This window comes from Cnephaeus nilssonii (assembly GCF_951640355.1).
Source record: "Cnephaeus nilssonii genome assembly, chromosome: 11".
NCBI classification, from domain to species: domain Eukaryota; kingdom Metazoa; phylum Chordata; class Mammalia; order Chiroptera; family Vespertilionidae; genus Cnephaeus; species Cnephaeus nilssonii.
The window spans coordinates 62581665-62601479 of NC_137082.1; the positions used below are offsets into that span (position 1 = coordinate 62581665).

General features: G+C 43.9%; 1 pseudogene across 1 annotated transcript; it reads left to right on the forward strand.

Annotated features, from left to right (window-relative positions):
- Positions 1 to 8321: 8321 nt before the first annotated feature.
- On the forward strand, positions 8322 to 8947 carry LOC307106742 (mitotic spindle assembly checkpoint protein MAD2A-like; annotated as a pseudogene). The gene has a single exon. The product of its transcript is annotated as a mitotic spindle assembly checkpoint protein MAD2A-like (transcript).
- The last annotated feature ends 10868 nt before the right edge of the window (positions 8948 to 19815 follow it).

Consider the following 19815-nt stretch of genomic DNA (forward strand, 5'->3'; position numbering starts at 1 on the left):
CTAGCGGTCAACTGAGCAGAGGGATTTATCTGATAGTGGCAAGTGTTGGGTAAAGAGACTTAATAGGATGGGAAGGTTGTGAGACACAAGCTCTCATGGTAGACAGTTACTTACAAAGTGATTACCTCATTGCAAAATGAGAAAACCAAAGCTGGCAGACGTTAAACAATACAGGTCGTATTCAAGGTGTTGTCACTAGATAGACGTGAATTTGACTCCTGTCTCTGGGACAGTTAGTGATAGGATCTCTTAATCTCTCAATTTGCTAATCTATAACATAAAGACAACAATATCAAACTATAGTACTGTTGTGAGGGTTAGATGAGAGAGTATATATAAAATATCTAGCTTAGTTCTTGGAACGGGCACTCAATCTATTAATGATAGCTACTAATTAGCACCTTGACATGGTCACATGGGTAGAAGTGAAGAATTGGCATTGTCCCTTTCCCTCTTTGACTCCAAAGTTTATGCTCCTTCTACTATATTTCACCTTTTACCTAAATACTCAACCTAGAAAACAGTAAAGAACAGATTTTATTTCACGTGTCTGCTCATACTCATTTATTCAATAAATTTTAGTTGAGAATCTACTAAGAATCAGGAGTCAAATTGTACTCCAGGATAATGTGACAAGACAATAGGATATGAAGGTTTGTCAGAGGAGACATGTTAATAGCACAGATGACTCTAATTGGAAACTACAATCAGGGCTGGAAAGAATAGGACCATCATTCCACGAAGGTGAGGAATAAGACAAGGCACAGAACTGATTTAGGGAAGTTCCTGAGGAAGTGACATCTGAGCTGACATTTCAAGAATAAATAGGAGTTAACTAGGTAACGAGGGTGTGTTGGAACAATCAGGGGCTATTCTAGTCATAGGGACGGCAAGTTCAAAGCCAAAGGAATATGGAACTTTGGGAGAGCTGGCAGAAAAATAATGTAGCCAGGGTACAGAGAGCAAAGATGAGGCTGGTCTAAGGGGAGACTGGAGAGGAAGCAGGGTCAGATTCCATAGGATTTGGGGAGCCATTTTGAAGACTTTGACCTTCATCTTACAAAGAGAGAAGCCACTGAAGAATTTTAAGTAGGAGAGTGATATAAACAAATAGATGGGATGATCGTGGTTCTTCAAGAAACAGCAGAATGATCTATTAGTGTTGTTAGCCATGATCTTGGGAGATGGGGAACACCAGCAACTCACACCAAGCCTAGGTCATTCTGCTCTAATACCTAATCGGCACATGATAAGACGTTGTTGAACAAATGAATGAATAAATAAATGCTTCTTCAGTGGTATACTTTCAAGCACCTAGATGGGCTAGCCAGGAAGGGATTTGGAGGGTATGGGAGCTCTAAGCATGACTTCACAAAATATATCAATAAGGGCAATTTATGCAGCCTATGGTTAGAAAAGAACCTGGCATGAGAGAGGCAGTAAGAGAAATTGGGCTATTGTGTGGCCAGTGTCCCCAAACACTCTACGGAAAGCATCTGTGAGCTTTTCTTTGTTTAAATTTCTGCTTTCCTCAGGCCTCTTTATTTTGTAAATTGTCAGTGATATCTTCTTTGAACATGTCTATAAAGTGCTTATAGATTCTGAGATGAAAATCATCATAAAGACACCAGAGTGGTTGCTCCTCCTCCTCTCGCTTGAGGTGCTCCTTTGATTCTCTCTCCAACCCTTACCCAATCTTCTTTGAGAGGGAACTATCCTGTTTTGGTGCCAATTCTCCTAAACACAGGTCACTGCCGGGAAATAAACATAGCTCATCCTACTGTATATTTTTAAAGCTTCAGCTGTGTAATTCAAGATCAGTCATTTAGAAGCAGCCCCACTCGATGCCACACAGCTTTAAACCCAGCCAGTGTGAAATGAGTCACCCTATAAGAGCAGGTTGGACTGAAGGCTGTGTCAGAAGACACTTACATTCCTCTCAGAAATCTATTTTTTTTCAATAATGAAAGGGATATAGAGTGTAAAGTCGCCAGTTATGATGTTCTGAAATGTTTTCTTGAAATAGAAAAGACCCCTGGGAAAATGCACCCAGGGGTTCAAAGACGTAAGTGTAGGGCCAGGAGGACTATGAAATTGCCTCTTCTGGGATAATAAGCAGCCAACTTGCATTCTCTTTTACTTGGTAACTTAACCTGAAAGAAAAAGAAAAAGGGGGCGGGAGCTTTATTTCAGCATCAGGCATATGGTTGGCATTCACCAAGTGTTTATTAATAATAATGACTTATCTATGCCAAACCCCCTTTAGAGCAAATTGTCCCAGATCCAAATTTCACAATGAGCCAAAGATTTCAATGCCCTGGCAGGAAGCTTGAAGGATTGGAACAATTCACACATAGTGCAACTCCTGCTCTTACCACAGTGCACTTTCTTCCACCCACTCAGCCCCACCTCTGCCCATCCCATATCTAGTGGGGTGGCCCAGTGGAGCCCTCCACCACATCTCTTTAGCTATTAAGGGGTGTTGCTTTTATCACCTATACCAGGCTTTCCCCATTTCCTTCACAAGATAAACTAGGTTCTAAATGAGTTCTTCCTCCCAAGAGCATGAACAAAGACAGCCTTCATGAAAGGGAAAAAACACAGCAGCTGCACCAGCAACAAGATGGTGGTGGGAAGGCTGGGTTAGTTCTCCCTGTCTGTTCTCCTCTGCCCAGGGCCCTTGGACCGTCCTCTGATTATCTTGGTGAGTGTCCAGCACTGGAGATAATATACACCCAACACAGTGATTCAAGTTTGCAGATGAGCAAACCTAGGCCACAGGTTTCTCCACCTTTATGTCTCTCAAAGATAAATACAAGAAGATGAGTGTGGTGAGGATGGCCATATTCACCATGGATAAGACATTGGACTCAGCTTACAGAATTTGGGCTCAAACTCCGGCCTTGAGCAGTATCATTCACCTTCTCATCCAAGAGGAGCAGAATGAGACCATTATTGTCACTTGGTTTGCCTCAATATGGATTTTGCCAAGTTTAGTGCATTTTCCCCCCAAACACATTTGCCTTCACAAACACACACAGCTTTTCACACCATCCTTACAGTGAGCTATTTTAATTGCTATCATTTGCAAGATTGCAAAGGGCCATGGCAGCTTTGTTTGCAGGTACAAGAGAGAAAGAGTTTGTTTTGTTTTTGTAATTATTTGAATTTACTTTCAATAACAGTAATTTTAGTGAGCTCTGTTGTGTATGCGAGAAATATATTAGTAACAGCCACAGAAAAAGAATTTCATTTTTTACAGATGTGGTTCAATTTATTGCCAGTAAGAGCATGGCTCCTTCTCCTCAATATCAGCCAACACACTTCAACAAATTAGTCCCCTTGTGCGGCTCAGACACACTGATATAACCTTGAAGACACAGGAGCGAACAATAGAGATGAAGTCATGGAACTAACCGTCAGTTTCATAGCAGATACAGCCAAGTAAAATATAAATACAATGTAATTTCAGTGTTCAGTTTCTTGATCTGATGTTGGCGACACAGGTGCGTCCAGTCAGTAAACATTCAATGAATTGTGGACTTCTCTCTCTGTATTTGTGTGTGCATATACACAAATGTCTATACACTCACACCTATATTTTCATCTAAAAGCTAAAAACACTTTTCAAATCTAATGACTAAATGTAACATATTATTGTATACCAGGGAAAGAGACACTTTTCTAGGTTCTGAAGATAATTCCCTTAAAACAACCTGCCATAGGCAGAACATGCTGAACAAACACAGAAAAGAGAAAATGTACAAGATGAAGAGCTTCATATGCAGCTAAAATGACCATCTATTATATTAGTGAATGTAAAATCCTATATAATAAAAGCCTAATATGCTAAGTATCCAGTCATCTGGTTGGCTGTTCAACCAATCAAAGCATAATATGCTAATGATATTCTAAGGCCACTCAACCATTCGCTATGACATGTACTGACCAACTGGGGGCAGATGCTCTGACCAGTAGGTTAGCTTGCTGCTGGGGTCTGGCTGATCGGGTCTGAGTGAGAGGGGCTGGACATGCCCTTGAGCCCTCCCGTGGTCCCTCCCAGGCTGGCCAACCTCCCGCATCCCTCCCTGGCCCTGATCGTGCACCAGTGGGGTCCCTTGGCCTGGCCTGCACCCTCTTGCAACCCGGGACCTCTTGGGGGATGTCAGAGAGCCAGTTTTGGCCCTATCCCACAGACCAGGTTGAGGGACCCCACTGGTGCACGAATTTGTGCACCGGGTCTTTAGTAAATAAATAAAAAGGCAAGGATTCTCCAAGTAACATTTTGGACTGTTTCAGAGATTCTAGTCAATTAAATGGTCTTAAAGGGAGTGTGTCTGAAAGCAAGGCTTTCTGGACTGTCTGAAATACAGACTATGGCAGGGGTGTATGACGAAGAGTTGGGGGTGCTGACCTTTAACAAAGAGACAGCCATATATTTGTCCAGAAAGATTGGATTGTTTTGGATATGCAGTCTAAAGGCAAACCACATGCGAGTCCCCAGAAACAAAGGAGAGGCAACTCTTTTTATAGCAAAGAGGAAGTCAGAGAGCTATTACAGAGTTCTTCCTGTTGGGCCCCACAAATGACATAGGGGGTAAGAGCTCCCCTTCCTGGCCTCCCAACTTCATTTTAATTGAGGTTTCTGTTTGTTAAAATTTTTAAATATATGTTTTTATTTATTTAGAGAGAGAGGAAGGGAGAAGGAGAGAAAGAGATAGAAACATCGGTGGGAGAGAAACATCATTGATCCGTCTGTTTGTTAAATTTTATTGGGAGCATCTTTGGCACAGAAGCTGGCCTAGACAGAAGACAGGTGAGTTCAAGCAAAGCTTCGGGAATCCTGCTGTGGTCCCAGGAAAGAGCAGTGCCTGGGATTCAGCAAAGCCAGAGCAGAGCGGCGAGAAGCACCCAGGGTGGATGGTTAAATGGGTGCTGCCTGCTGTTTGCAGGAGCTCTTTTCTGTGTATGACAGGATCCAAGCAGAGATTTCAGGGTCAGGAGGAGTGTCCAGCTGCCATGCACCGGTGACAAAGAAGAGCAAAGGGGAATACCAAGGTCGAAGTCTAGGGGCTGAGGAAATGGGAGAAGAAGATGGAGGCAAAGCAAGCAGGCAGATTATAGGGTGATGGCTAACCCCAAACTCACTCTGGGAGGTTGAGACTTCTGCAGTCAGCCAAGAGAGTAGCAGGGCTGGAGTTTACATTCCCACCAAAACAAACAAAACCAAAAACTAACACACTGAGCAAAACATTTGAAATCACAGTTTTCAGACCTTACCAAGAGGCCGCACTGGGAGTGAGAGGTTGAATACACAAACCCTGGTCAGACTACACATAAAAATCAAACGCTGACCCACAACCTGCAGCCACCAGCCCAGGAGGCCAACCTACCACCTGCAGTAACCGGTCCCTAGGAAGTGAGACCTCCATCTCTAGCAACCTCTCCAGGAAGCCAAACAATAACCCCTGAAACAATCAGCCCCAAATAGCCAAGACTTGGGTAATAAACGACAGCTTCCCTGGTTTTTGTTTCCACCTCCAACTCAAAACCAACCAGAGAAAGCCAAATTATGTACTCCTAACCAATCAGACAAGATGCCCAAATTCTAGATAGCCTTTCTACAGCTTCTCCACACCTACAGCCTCTAGGCAGAGGATTTGCTTGTTCCATTTGTGAGGTCTTTATTTATTTTCACACAGGGGAGTGATGTGCTGAGTTCCATGACCATCCAAGCTCACTACCGGTGGAGAGATTTCCAGCCACAGCACAGGAGGGCACTGGAGTGGAACAGAAAGAGCAAGAGTCTGGGGAGGACAGGCTGGCTGGTGATGAAGCAAAATCTTGGCAAGGAGGGAGCTACACAGAGAGATCAGCCATTTAGCATGTGGGCAACTGGAGCTAAGAGCCCTGGGGACATTTGAAGGCTGTATAGAGCACCTCAGTTACCCTGGCCAGAGGGTGAGGAATCTGGAGTATTTATCCTCCTTTTTCTCCTCCACCAGGAGAAAGGGGCTGAATGCTGGGTCTTAAACATCAACTCCCCAGTATTTGTGACCTGCTCTCGTCCCAGGGTAGCAAAAAGCCTAGAGAGAGTCATAGTTGTAATATGGATAAGGCACTGATAGTGACTGAGTTACCTTTCCATTTCTAATTTGCTAAGAGCTACTTTTTTCATGAATTGTCAATGAACTTTATTAAATGTCTTTTACACATCCCCTGCAGGCCTAAGCTGGCAGTCAGACACTCTCTGGCAGCCTGGGAGCCCTCGGGGGATGTCCGACTGATGGCTTAGGCCAGATCCTCGTGGGGAGAGGGCCTGAGCTGCAGTTGGACATCCTTAGCGCTGCCAAGGAGGTGGGAGAGGCTCCCTCCACCTCTGCTGCACTTGCAGCCATTAGCCCAGTTTGTGGCTGAGTGGAGCTCCCCCTGTGGGAGTGCACTGACCACCAGGGGGCAGCTCCTGTGTTGAACATTTGCCCCCTGGTGGTGAGTGCACATCATAGCGACTGGTCATTCCCAGTGGTTCTGCAGTTAGGGTCAATTTGCATATTACCCTTTTATTATATAGGAATAGAGGCCCGGTGCATGAAAATTCATGCACTAGAGGGGGGTCCCTCAGCCCTGCCTGCCCCCTCTCACAGTCCGGGAGCCCTCAGGGGCAGGAGGTGACCCGGTGAAGGGGAAGGCGATGTCCCCATTACACCTCTGCTGCTGCCACTGCCGGCAGCACAAGCCTTGGCTGGTCCTGGTTACCTGAGCCTCAGGCGGCCCTGGATAGTTGGGCAGCCACCATCTGAGGCTTGCCTGCGCCTTGGGCCGGCCCTGGGTGGCTAGGAGGTTGAGGGAACTGGGGCACTCTGGAGGCAGGTGTGTGGAGCAGCCAGACCTGCCTGGGGGCAGGCCCAGCCATGCCGAGCGCCTGCTGCCCCAGCAGGGCTGAGGGGACTGGGCGCCACCATCTTGTGACTGTGGGTGCCACCATCTTTGTGATGGCGTGATGGTCAATTAGCATATTTCCTCTTTATTAGATAGGATTGATATGATCATGTTTTCTTTTCACTTTTATTCTATTAATGTAGTGATTCATTTCAAAGGTTAAACCAACCCGGCTTCCTAGAATAAATCCAACTTGTTTCTGATAGATTGTCATTTTTATATATTGCTGATACTATGTACTTCAAAATATACTATACATTATAAAGTATATATGATTTAAAGTATTTGCTAACATTTTATTTAGGGCTTTTTGCATCTTTACTTATGAGGGTAATTGACCTGAACTTGTCTTTCATGCTAGTGTTTTTGTCAGGTTTTGTCATTTAGTGATTCTGGACTTATAAAATGAGCTAGAAAGTAGGCCAGCATTATCTATTTCTTTGGAAAAGTTTATGTAAAAATGGTAAGAAGAATCTGCCAGTAAATCCTTCTGGTTCTGGAGATTTGGGGAGTGTGTTTAATTGCAAATTTGAGCTTTTTCCTAAAAATAGTACTATTTTGGTTTTCTACTTCTTCTAAATCTGCTGTTGGCAACTTGTGTTTATCTAAATTGAAAATACGTGTACAGTGATGGTTGGCAAAATATCAAAGATAACTAAATTTAATTATTATTTCATATATCTGAGTGATATATTGATGGGCTAGTAATTTTTGGGAGAGTAAAATAATAAAGACCCATGTAATTAATAAACTATTATATATTTATTCCATGAAATTTATTTTCTTGGCTTTGTTTTAATGGAGTCACTAGTTATGCTTCCATAATTAAAATTTTTACATAATTTGTGTTCTGTTGCCACTAATGCCAAATGAAGCAGACTTTCTTGAATCATTGTAGTTATTGCATTGACTTTAATTAATTTCAACTTGGAGAAACTATTCTACTAAGAGAATAGCAACTGGAATGTCAATAAGAATATTAAAGGAATTTTTACATTCAGTTATGAACCATAAAATTGACATATCATGGTGCATACATCATAATGTGTTGAGATAAATTGTCTTTATCCAGAAAATCTTATGAAATGTTTTGTTTTATTATATAAATTACTATCATTTATATTACGATTTTCACCATGTACATCTACACAGTATTTTAGTTTTTCTTCTTCCAAATTTAAAAATTTGGGATTATTATAAAGAAAGTTGAAAATAGCAGGCATATTTCTCAATTTTCAACTTTCTTTATAATAATCCCTTTGTATCTGAATCTTTTCCTTTATAGTTATGTGAACATTTTCATTTAAAAAAATTATCTTATGAAGTGACGGTGTGCTGCATGTTACTTTTGAAACCACTGGCTGTGGGGCTCTGTGGTCTCCATGTGCGGTGGGCATGCACCACGTCTGTGGGCCTGGCCTGGTGAGGCAGCTCTCCCTGAGCAAGGCATCAGTCACCTTGTAACCTGGCGTGAGTTCTTCTCATTTGATATCAATAGCATTTTATATAACAGCATGACATACGTCCATCTGAAACCTTTACTCGAGTGCAGAAATATGAGCTCACGAAATAACTAAACAATGTGGTGGAACAATGAAGAGATTGGTTATACAAGTGTTCAGTGCAGAAAATGGGGTGGGGGGGGGTCATCTCGACTACTGGAAGTGGTGAGGTCCTTGAAAAATGGCAGTTTGATACTGAGTGTGGCAAGACCGCCAAAGATAACAGAACACCCAGAGGAAAGTTTCAGAAAACGACCCCAGCTAAAATCCATTCGGGGATCAGACAGATTGCCGCTACAGTGACATTTCTGCTGCTGTTGGACGTTTCTTGTTCATCTGATCCACTGATTTATACCAACAAAGATTTGGTTGTACCTGAAAAGTGGAAAGAAGAGTCGGGACCACAGTTCATTACCAATTCTGAGCAAGTCCGTCTGCATTCCTTCTCTACTACAATCCACAAAGTAAACAGCATGGTGACCGACAAAATCCCTGTCTGTGACTGAAGATGAGAGGAGAACAATGATGGAACTCTCAGCGGTGTTTCCTGAAACCAAGTCAACTATAGCTCATGTTTTATTTCATTGGTTCATTTTTAGATGGGGAGAAGATAACATCATACTTTACTGAACCGTGCATACTTGTCCTATTTTTTGGTACTTGTTTGACTTTCTATAGGGCTGACATAGTTTATTGCACACGGTTCAAAGGGAACCGGCAGGTTACATCAGCACTGTAATGTCAGTTCTCTGAAAGTGGTAACTGTAGATGGAAAAACTTTTGCTATAAAGCTAACTGCCTTTCTCAGTCAGACCTTTTGGTCAAGCAACTTGACTCAGAATATAGGTAAATAGAAAACACCCCTCAGAAAGGAACAGACCGTCCAGGAGAACTTGACCCATGCCCTAATTCTGCCTTACTGCTGACCCTGGAAATTTGATTTTTCTCCAAGAGAATAAACAGTCAACTTTGGTGAGAGTTGCACTCTGCTCGCCTAAGACTTCCCACCTTACTAGTTTTCTCCTACTTCCCATCAACCCTCCCTCGAGAATCATCTTAGCAGGGTCACAAATCAGAGTGTCCTGTGAAGTGGCGGTGGCTAGTTTAGTGAAGCACTTAGGAAATTTGGTTTCCCAAGAACTTTTTAGGAATAAACAAGTCTAATGTAATTTTTACTTGTGATATTGTATTGTTTTGGAGGAGAAGAATCATAGACTGCCAATGTTTTATCTGACTCAAAGAACGAGTGAGACCGGTCCACATAAACCGGCCCTCGGGTTTTATAGGCGCATGTGCACGGCGTGTGGGGAGACGCTGCAGAGAATGTGCCCCAGGAGGAGAAGGTCCGTTCTCACTGCAGAGAATGCGAAGCAGGCGGAAGACTCCCTAAGACTTGCCCGTGTTTGGCTTCATGTTATTATTTGCGTGCAGCAATAACCCTCTCCGGCATCTGCTAGGAAGCGTCTCCCCCCATCTCTTCCAATCTCACATAACTTAATGAGTTTCCAAAGGGAGAATGACTTCTATTTTGGCATGTGGCGCATTTGTTTATAGCTGGGCTTGCAAAAAAGAATCTGGGATTATTTATTCATAATATGCACATGGCTAAATAACAGATGGTCTGCAAAATAATATCCTTTGCGACTGAAAAAAAAAAAGGTTGAGTTTTAAATGCCTAATATGGAGTGAGTCTCATGTTTTAGAAAAAGTCCTTCAAGGGACACCAGACTGCCAAGACCAGGCAAACACCTCCTAGCTCACAAAGATCTACTAGTATGCAAAAAGCAGGAGGTCCTCTCTCTTGACTTGGGTAGACCCACCCCTGTGATTGCTGTTTCTGTGACATGTAAGAACAGTAACGTGCGGCGAGGTCCTAGGGCTGGAGCTCATCACGGCGTTTCTCCAAAACAACTGAGTAATCGCAATAATAGCAGTTTCATATTAATTCTGAGGACATGTGTACCTAATGTCCTAACAGAGAAAAGAGAAGAGAGGGAAGAGGAGGGGACGGCTGGGAGAGGAGAGGGAGGGAAGGGAAGGGAAGGGAAGAAAAGGGAGAGAAGAAAACAGAACAGGACAGGCTGCTCTGGATTGTTTTCCCGGAACCACAGCCTCACCTCTCTTGGTGGGGGTGCTACTTCCAACAACAGCTTTTCTGTCCGGGTGCTGTTTGATGTGCTCTGTCTGTCTGCTCTCAGTGCCAGGAGTGCTCCCCAGGAAGCCCTGAGCTATGTGTCTCCCGGGGACATTGGCCTGCTCGCCTCGGCAGGAGTGGACAGCGGCATAAGGGGGCTCTGAGACAGGACTGACGCAATGGGAGTACTTGTGAGACACAGGAGATGTGGCCCAAGAGGAGAGAAGCCCCTTTCTTGCTTCAAAGATGAGCTAGTTCTCTGCCTCCGCAGCTTGAGGGGTAGGACTGAGGGGGAGGGGAGCGAGGAGGAGAGGGAAGCAGGAGAGAATCCTCTGGAAGTCTGAGGAAGGGCCAGCCCATTTTCTGTCCTCAGAGTGAGGAAAACGGACCAGGATGAGTTGACTTTTGGGACGAGGGACTCTTAAAGGGCTTAGCAATGAACTGGTAGGCTGGATTTTTCTCTTTTCAGAAGAAAGATAGAGGCAATACGGACGTATGAGCCTGAGATTATTGACAGCCGGCAAGAGGCGCATTGGGGCTCTTATTATGCTAAAGCATTTCAGATACCAAAAGGAAAAGAACATGAGGTTGTTATCAATGTCCTTCCAGGACTGTTCAGGACTTCCACTTTCTAGAAGAAATTTGAATGGGAATCAGTCCGGTTGAAACTACTTGGAATTTGAGGCTCAATTTGACCTTTGTACCTCCTGTATCCTCAGAAGTTTCCAGTTTTTAAATAATAACTTATGAACTTATATTCTTAGTGTCTGAAAGACTTTCCTGCCCACTGTTTCATTGTGTTGATATCATATTATCTTTAAAATTCTTCTTTTGCAGAACACAGTTATAAAATTATTACCATATGGAAAAGAGTTGAAAAGCATCAGAATAGCAGTAGGGGAATGCTGGGAGGTACTCCCAAACAGAATAAAAGAAAAAGGAAAGGGAAAAAATGTATAGAAAGGAAGAAAGAAAAGAAAGGAGGAAGGAAGGACGAGAGGTAGAAAGGAAAAAAGGAAGAGAAAAAGTCCCTAAAATGTATTCTCAGTTCATTAAATAGAAAGGACATGTTCTAGCTTGTGTCAGCCCTGTGAGCTGACGTGAGATGGGCTATTTTAATGCCCATTTTACAGAGGAGGCAAAGGCTCCTAGAGCAGAAAAGTGACCTACCTGAGGTTAGCTCCTTAGTGACACAGCTGGATCCAGGCCCCGCCCTGCAGCCCTGCCTCCCTGGAGCTGCTTCCACTCTCCTGGAGGTGTCCCCAGTCAAAGTGACCTGAGAATATCAGAAAAGGCGGTGAAGTCATCTCACCGCAGAGCTCAAGGTGAGCATCTTGGAGCATCTTGAATCTCTAAGCCTGGAACCGTAAAAAAGTCATTTGCCTCTGTGCATTGGTGTTGGGGCTGTGGCTTCAGACTCGTTGAAACTGCAGCGATGCACCAAAGGCAACATTTAGTTCAGGGTTGGTTTTGTCATGCCCAATCCTGTGGTTTTAATCACGTGGGTATGTAAGTAGAAAGAGCAAGAGAGAGATTCCTGCCTCAATCCTAGGTAGCCCCCCAGTCACTCACTTTCTCAGCTTGTTTCCTTGCCTCTTTGCCTCTCACTCAGGCCATGTCAGGTGGCTCCTGACTGGGACGCATGGCCAGGTCCACTCTCACGCTCATCCTTGGCTGCTACCACCTGGGCATCCCTGCACACCGCCCCTCACTGCTCTGCTGGGTACCCTCCAGCCCCACCGCCAACACTGTGGCTCCCAGCAGGCCCTCCTCCACGGCATCTGGTGCTGTGGCCCATGCCCTGCTCCCTGGGAGTCAGTCCTCCAACTGGGGCTCATGCAGATCTGTTCCAATTAAACATTATAACCCTTTGCCTTTCTCCATCTGCAAGCACAGGAAGGAGGTTAAAAGAGGATTGGTTCATTTTCAACTCTGGTAAACAAGCAAACAAAATAGGCTTGACCTGGCATAGAAGGAATTTAAACTATTAGCTCAAATGGAGGTTTGGGGATTATCTGTGGATTTCCTGTATTTGTTCTCTTCCCTCCTTTGCTGTGGCCAATCCAAACTTGATGGGAAGCAAAGCATAAGCTATTCCAGAAACTTCACAGAATACTTTGTGATGTGGAATCCCAGCCTGCTCATGGGTTTATTTTTTGCCACTTGTTGCCTTCATGCTCCAAGTCTGTGCCCCTCCAGCTCTGTGCATTGTGATGCCATGTCTCCTGAGGCCAAATCCAAGTGGCTTCCGACTTAACAAGGTTCTTTCAGGCCTGCAGCTCGGTTAGCTCCTTTCATGCCTCCCAGAGTAAGATGTAAGCTCAACCCTGATTCCAAGTGTGGGGCATGCTCCCGCCTCAAACCTCTGCTCCCCAACACCCCACCTATGGGTTAGCACCTGTGGTCTGCATGGCCCCCGAAGAAGAAATAGTGATCCTAATGGTCATGTCCTCTTGGGATTTGGGAGGCTGAGGCTGGAGCATGTCATGTGGGAAGGGATGAGTCCCTCCTCCAGCAGTACCTCCTCCTTGACCCTCCCCAGCACATCATTAAGAGATGCACCATGTCCTGCCCAGGATGCCCTCAAAGGCTTTACAACTCCAGTTTAGAAACACAACTCTGCATAAAAGTGTTTGCATGGAGGCAAAAGGGAAAACTTACTTCCACATTTTTCTTAAACTTTTTAAATCCTGAAGGTTGCCATGACTTTTCTGAGCATGATTCTGACAAGGTTTTGCTTAGTACCTATGTGGAATCATTTACAACAAAGGTTGTCTTTTGAATAGGTCTTATAGTCCTGTAAGTTCGGTATGAGTTACTATTATTCCTATATGACTTTTTCTTTTAAGTTATCAGGAAGATAAAGGCAAGCTTTAATAAGTAAGAAACATTTTATTTGAAATTAGAAAGTTAGATCTATGTCATTCAAGAATAAAACTCTGTCTGCACTACTCCCCTGTTGTATTTGAGGGTTGATATAATTTAACTAGTGAAGAAAGACAGAGATAAAAAGGACTTATTTCTCTCCTAACAAATGAAAATTGACTGTGGATAAAATAAACCAGATGATCAGCTAAACTTTAGAGTCTGCTGGCTCAGGCTTATGGAGAAGGAAGTCAGCTGAGTGTGGGTGTGCTCTGGGAACTAACCTTTTTTTTTTTTTTTAATTTGGGGCTCGCAAATTTTAAGGATAAAAGTTAAATTATACAACTAATTTTTGAAGGCAACTTTTCCAGAGCCTTTAAAAAAGAGTTTTAAGGAAAGTCACAAGATTTTTAATTCTAGCTACAAGTTTGTCCTCTAACATTTATGACTTAAAATCCCTTAAGAGGCCATGCATGGATTTACAATAATTGCAACCTGTGAGGGTGTCTGAGTGTGTGAGATAAAAAATACAGGCACGTCTCCTCAGTTCATGTCAGAAGTAAATAAATGCACTTACAATAGTTTTTGAGTAGATAATTCTTTGTGTGTAACAATATAAAGTGAAGTTATTTGAGAAAAACTTTGGCAGCAGGAAAGATCCTAGTGGCCAGTGTGGAATTTACAATAGAAATATCACCATTACACATTAGTTATTCTAGTTCATAAAGCTCCAGGCTCCACAGTGCTTGAAATGTTCATTAATGGACTTTCATCTGCTGGCTGTGCATGTGTAGTTCGGCAGGTTACTTAATTCCGTTTGGGCTGTGCTTTAAAGAAGGAACATTATAGATTTTAATTTTGGCCTCTTAAGACTCCTTGGCATGCGATGTAAACATTTCGGGGCCTCTATTCATCTCACACGTTACACTGATCAATTGAATGGGAGCTGCTTCCCCTGCCACAGCTGGGTCCCAACCTCTTGACACAAGACCCAGAGGAAGGGACCAGTACACATTTTCTGTAACTTGAAGAAAAAAAATGAAATCACTGAATAGTTTCTGCCTCCCATCACCAAATAGCAGGCCATGGGGACATTTAGTCCAGCAGTGGGAAACTGTTGCATGCCTTGAGGGGACAGGCACTGAACCGCACAGTTGAAGAGGAAATTAAGTTCACTGCTATTGCTCTGCGTGGAAAATCGGAGCTGACATCAAGATGTCAACAAACATTAGCAGGCAGTTAGAGCTGAGTCTAGTTTCTAGACCCAATGGACTCTAGTTTTCAGGTGTGCCACATCTATTTTACCTGCCCTTCAATCTGGCAGAAGGTAAAAATAAATAAATAAATAAACTCTCAATGATATTGAACTGGAATATAACTTGGCTAGAAAAGGTAGGTGATTACTAGGAATTTTAAATATAAATACATATTTATACAAAACAGAAATATGTAGAACTCTTAATCTTGAACTTCTTTCACAGACTCATAGGATCTTAGAATGAACAAGAACTTAGAGGTAATTTATTCTCAATTGAAACTATGTCACCACTTTTCGCCACCTTCTGGATGGCAAATTCCAACAGACAGTTTTTGGTCCTGACATTTTATCAAATTCTACAATATTTGACACTCCTGGACATCCATTATTTAACATTCTGGCATCTCTTGACTCCAGGCTCCTTCCTTGCTCACACTCCTCAGCCCACATCAAGGTCTTCTTTTCCTATGTCCTTATCACAGATGTTGGAATTTATTATGGCTTCATCTGTAACCTTATTTTCCCATGCCATCCAGTTTTCCTGGGTGATTTCATGGCCATTGAAACTCCATGGTTTCTGCTACCACCTGAATGTTGGTTCCTTTCTTTTGGCTTTGATATGTGTTATCCAATGCTTGCTGGGTATCTCTTCTTGGATATATCCAAAAGACTGCAAACCAAACATGTCAAAACGGAACACATCCTCTTCCTCCACAATCTAGCTCCCCATTTATTCCCTTACAGATAACATCACTATGTTCCCACCTTCCCCAATCCAAAAAAAAACACACAAAAACTGGGAGTCTTCTTTCTTCTTTGCTCTCTTCATCTAACTGATCTGCATAGCTGTTTTTCCCTATGTAGCCATCAAATTTACTTCCCCTTCTCTGGCCCCACTTTATTGATTTAAACAGTCATCTGTCCTCTGCTGGATTATTTAAGTAGCTTTCTAACTGATCTTCCTGACTTTATCATTCCCCTCAAACCATTATCTATGCCACTACCTGAGTAATCTTTGTAAGATGCAAATAAGTCCACAGTAAGCCTTTTAATTGCCCTCCATAATTTGTAAGGTAATTTCCAAGGATTAGATCTTTCATTATCTGGTCCCATCCTACCTGTCCAAAACTGACACCTTGACCAGCGTGTTGAGAATATCCCATCAGGCCCACTCAGTAGACCAAAGCTGTTTCATGGAACCTGTATGGCTAGCGCTGCATTGCGTACAGCGTGTAGCATAAGTAAACAGCATAGGTAAACAGTGTGGCTGCCACAACCTGAAGAAAAGGAAGACCCAAAAGAAAAGGTAAATATACATTCCATTATTACTTCATTTGTTGAGATAAAACCGTATCTGTTTTATGACTAATCAAACATTCTTGCATGACAAAGAGCAAGAATGCATGACCTCTTAAATCTCATATGTTGACTGCATATTATACTTTATAACTCCTTCCGCTTTTTGTTTCCAACACTTAGGCAGAATCAGTACTGCTGCCAGATCAGCTTGTAAAGAGGTGGTGGTTGCCATTTTGGAAAAAAAAAATTTGATGCATCAGCATTGAAAGCATTTGGAGAAGGGAAGCAATGGAAGCGGCAGAGCACCTGCAGCAGGGGCCACAGGATACGCAGCGGGGGTTCTGACAGGCTGGTGCACGGCCACACCCTGGATCTGGGAGCCTGTCCAGTGGGTTTCATGAGTTCACTCCAATCACATTCAGTGCAGTAATAGCCTCCTGACTGCTGAGCGCTGTCGCAATCTGAGCTATGGACCTTTTGTGGATTTGATAGCATTTTTGCTTACATACACATGGGCTTTTAGAGTTTTTTAAATGCTTTTACAAATATGATTTCAGCCACTCATTCTACAAGGAAGGAAACCAAGTCTCAGAAATTGAAATATCTTGTCCATATTCACAAGGCTGCTCAAAGAAATAGAAACTAGGGTTTCTGTATCCTACTTTATAACTCATGCCAAATTCGATGTAACTGTGTCACACGTGGGAGAGAAGGACCTACACTATAGACAATTTGATGTGTTTCATGCTTTATTAATGGGAAATAAAGGGCCAAGTGGAGGGTCATCATACCCAAGCCTGCTGGTTCTGGCCCTGGTAGCACAGGAATGGCCAGGGTGGCAATGACCTGGAGGAGACGTGTGCTTTTACCAGGTGGGGAACCCTTTGGACAAACCAGAGAGGAGAAGTCAGTGCTTTTGTTCTGAGAAGGCTGTGGACATGTCATTCATGGTCAGAAAGGGCACCTGGCTTGTCTTGTGGGTGAAACTCTGCTATGGGGCATGAAGCATGTGACACATTGGTGCTGGACCAGCTTCTCTTACAGGAATCAAATATTCATGGGATGGCATTTGACCCCACCAAGCACCAGAACTTCATAAACACAGCACAAAGGCCCGGGAGGAGAACTGTCTTCCAATAGTTTGCTTTTCACTCATGATTTTAAACAGTCCACGCTGGCCCCTTTTATCTTGTCTTGACTATTTATTTTTCTGTTTTGTTCTGGTGGCAGAGTGTGACTCAGAGGGAGCTGGTGGCAGGCAAGGGCTTCTCGGAACAGCCAAGGCCAAAGGGGACTGCCTTTTCCCAGGAGAGTGAAGAGCACAGTGGATGGTTAGAATGCTGTTTCTGGAGCCAGACAAAACAGCGTTTGAGTTGTGGCTCCCCTTACAGAGTAAACTTTTACAAGTTGCTTATCCTCTCTAAGCCCCAGTTTCCTTAGCTGCAGCAAAGAGGTAGATATAAATATATAAATATGAGGTAGATAACCTAGTGTTATCTACCTCATATTTATATTGTCTTCCATGATATACCATTACTTCATTGACATCTATCTTCAACACATATTCACACACACACACACACTCATGTGCACACGCAAATGCACACATTAACACACACTCACAATGAACACATGCACACACATGCATGCACACTCTCAGTCGATCTAGTTGATTCCAAGAGAACTGTGAGTAAAGTGTCAGTAGTTTCTCAAGAGTGAGTTGGACATTTTCTTGATGTTTATCTCTTTTTGTATAAGAGACTATTAAGTGGCAGCCATGAAGGTTACAGGACCAAAGAAACGTTCAGATTCTAGATTTTTTTTCCCTCCCAGTTAGTTGCAAATTTTTATAGGCTTGAATCAGGCCCTGCCATTGACAGCAGGGGTTGGCAAGTTCTGGCCTGCTGCCTAGTTTTGTACAGACTATGAGCTAGGAATGGCTTTTACCTTTTTAAATGGTTGGGGGAAAAATCAAAAGAATGTTATTTAGTCAAGTAAAAATTACATAAAATTCAATTTCATGCTCATAAATACATGTTTATTGGTGCCCAATCATTCATTTGGGCGTTATCTACAGCTACTTTGACATCACCACAGCAGAGGGGAGTAGTGGTGACAGAGACACCCACAAGCCTGCAAAGCCTAATATATTTACCACCTGCTGCTTAATAGAAAAGGCTTGCCAGTCCCTGATGTACATGGTTAAGCCACTTAATCTTTTCAGGTCTTACTTTTCTCTTCTGTAGAATGGAGAAAAGGATGCCCAACTCACAGGAACATATTGAGGATTACATGAGTTCTATGTAACCTATAATACAGTCACTGGTGCATAATGGCCATGAAATGAATCTTGGTCCTTCTCTCTTTGCTCTGACCCACCCCTCCAACCAAGACACAGATGCCATGTATTCATATTTATGGGAGGATATGCCAGTGTCCACTGACTGTGAAGAGGAGGCTGACTGTGGCGTTACTATCATCCTATCTAATAAAAGAGGAATATGCAAATTGACCATCACTCCAAGACACAAGATGGCTGCCCCCATGTGGTCAAAGATGGCTGCCCCCATGTGGACACAAGATGGCCACCACAAGATGGCCTGCAGGGAAGGGCAGTTGTGGGCAGTTAAGGGTGACCAGGCCAGCAGAGGAGGGCAGTTGGGGGTGACCAGGCTGGCAGGGGAGGGAAGTTAGGGGGAATCAGGCCAGCTGGGGAGCAGTTAGGCATTGATCAGGTTGGCAGAGGAGTGGTTAGGGGATGATCAGGCTAGCAAGCATAAGCGGTTAAGGGCAATCAGTCAGAGGCAGGCGAGAGGTTGGGAGCCAGCAGTCCTGGATTGTGAAAGGAATGTCCAACTGCCTGGTGGTCAGACATCCCTCAAGGGGTCCCTGATTGGAGAGGGTGCAGGCTTGGGCTGAGGGACACCCTCCCCCCGTGTACGAATTTCGTGCACTGGGCCTCTAGTCCTATATAATAAAAGGCTAATATGCAAATCGACCGACCGGCAGAATGATTGGTCGCTATGATGCACACTGACCACCAGGGGGCAGATGCTCAATGCAGGAGCTGCCCCCGGTGGTCAGGGCACTCCCACAGGGGAAGTGCTGCTCAGCCAGAAGCCGGGCTTATGGCTGGTGAGCACAGCAGCAGTGGCGGGAGCCTCTGCTGCCTCTGCAGCAGTCGGACATCCTCTGAGGGCTTTCGGACTGCCAGAGGGAACAGGCCAGGCTGAGGGAACCCCCTGCCCCTGGAGTGCGCAGATTTTGTGCAACAGGCCTCTAGTGTTTATATATTCTGCTATTTTCTGGGAGCTCAAATGTGGAGGCAAGCTCATCTCCATCGTGGGCCCTTTTTTCTCCAGAGTATCAGCTATTTATTCCCAGAATAGCATCACACAACAAGCAACTCCAAAGCATCAGTGATTTATGCAATATGCATTTACTTAACTCCTGAGTCTGAGCCATTCCATGGATCTGAGTGGTCCCCTTGCATTTCTGGGGCTTGGCTAGCTTTTGGCTGCCCTAGGGTGGCCTCAGCTGGACTAGCTGGTGCCACACGTCTTTGATCCATGTGTCTTTCTGCTTCCGTCAGGCTCACGCCCGCATCTTGTCATAACAATTGCAAAGGCGCAAGAGACATCAAGCCCAATCCCAATCGCACAAGTGCCTTTCAAGCATGTCATCTGTCCCATTGGTCAAGTGAAGTCACATGGCCAAACTCAGAATCCAGGTGCTGGTAAATCGTCTCCACCTCTTAGTGGAAGAAGCTGCAAAGTCACATGGGAAAGGATGTGAATAGATTGAACACTAATACAATG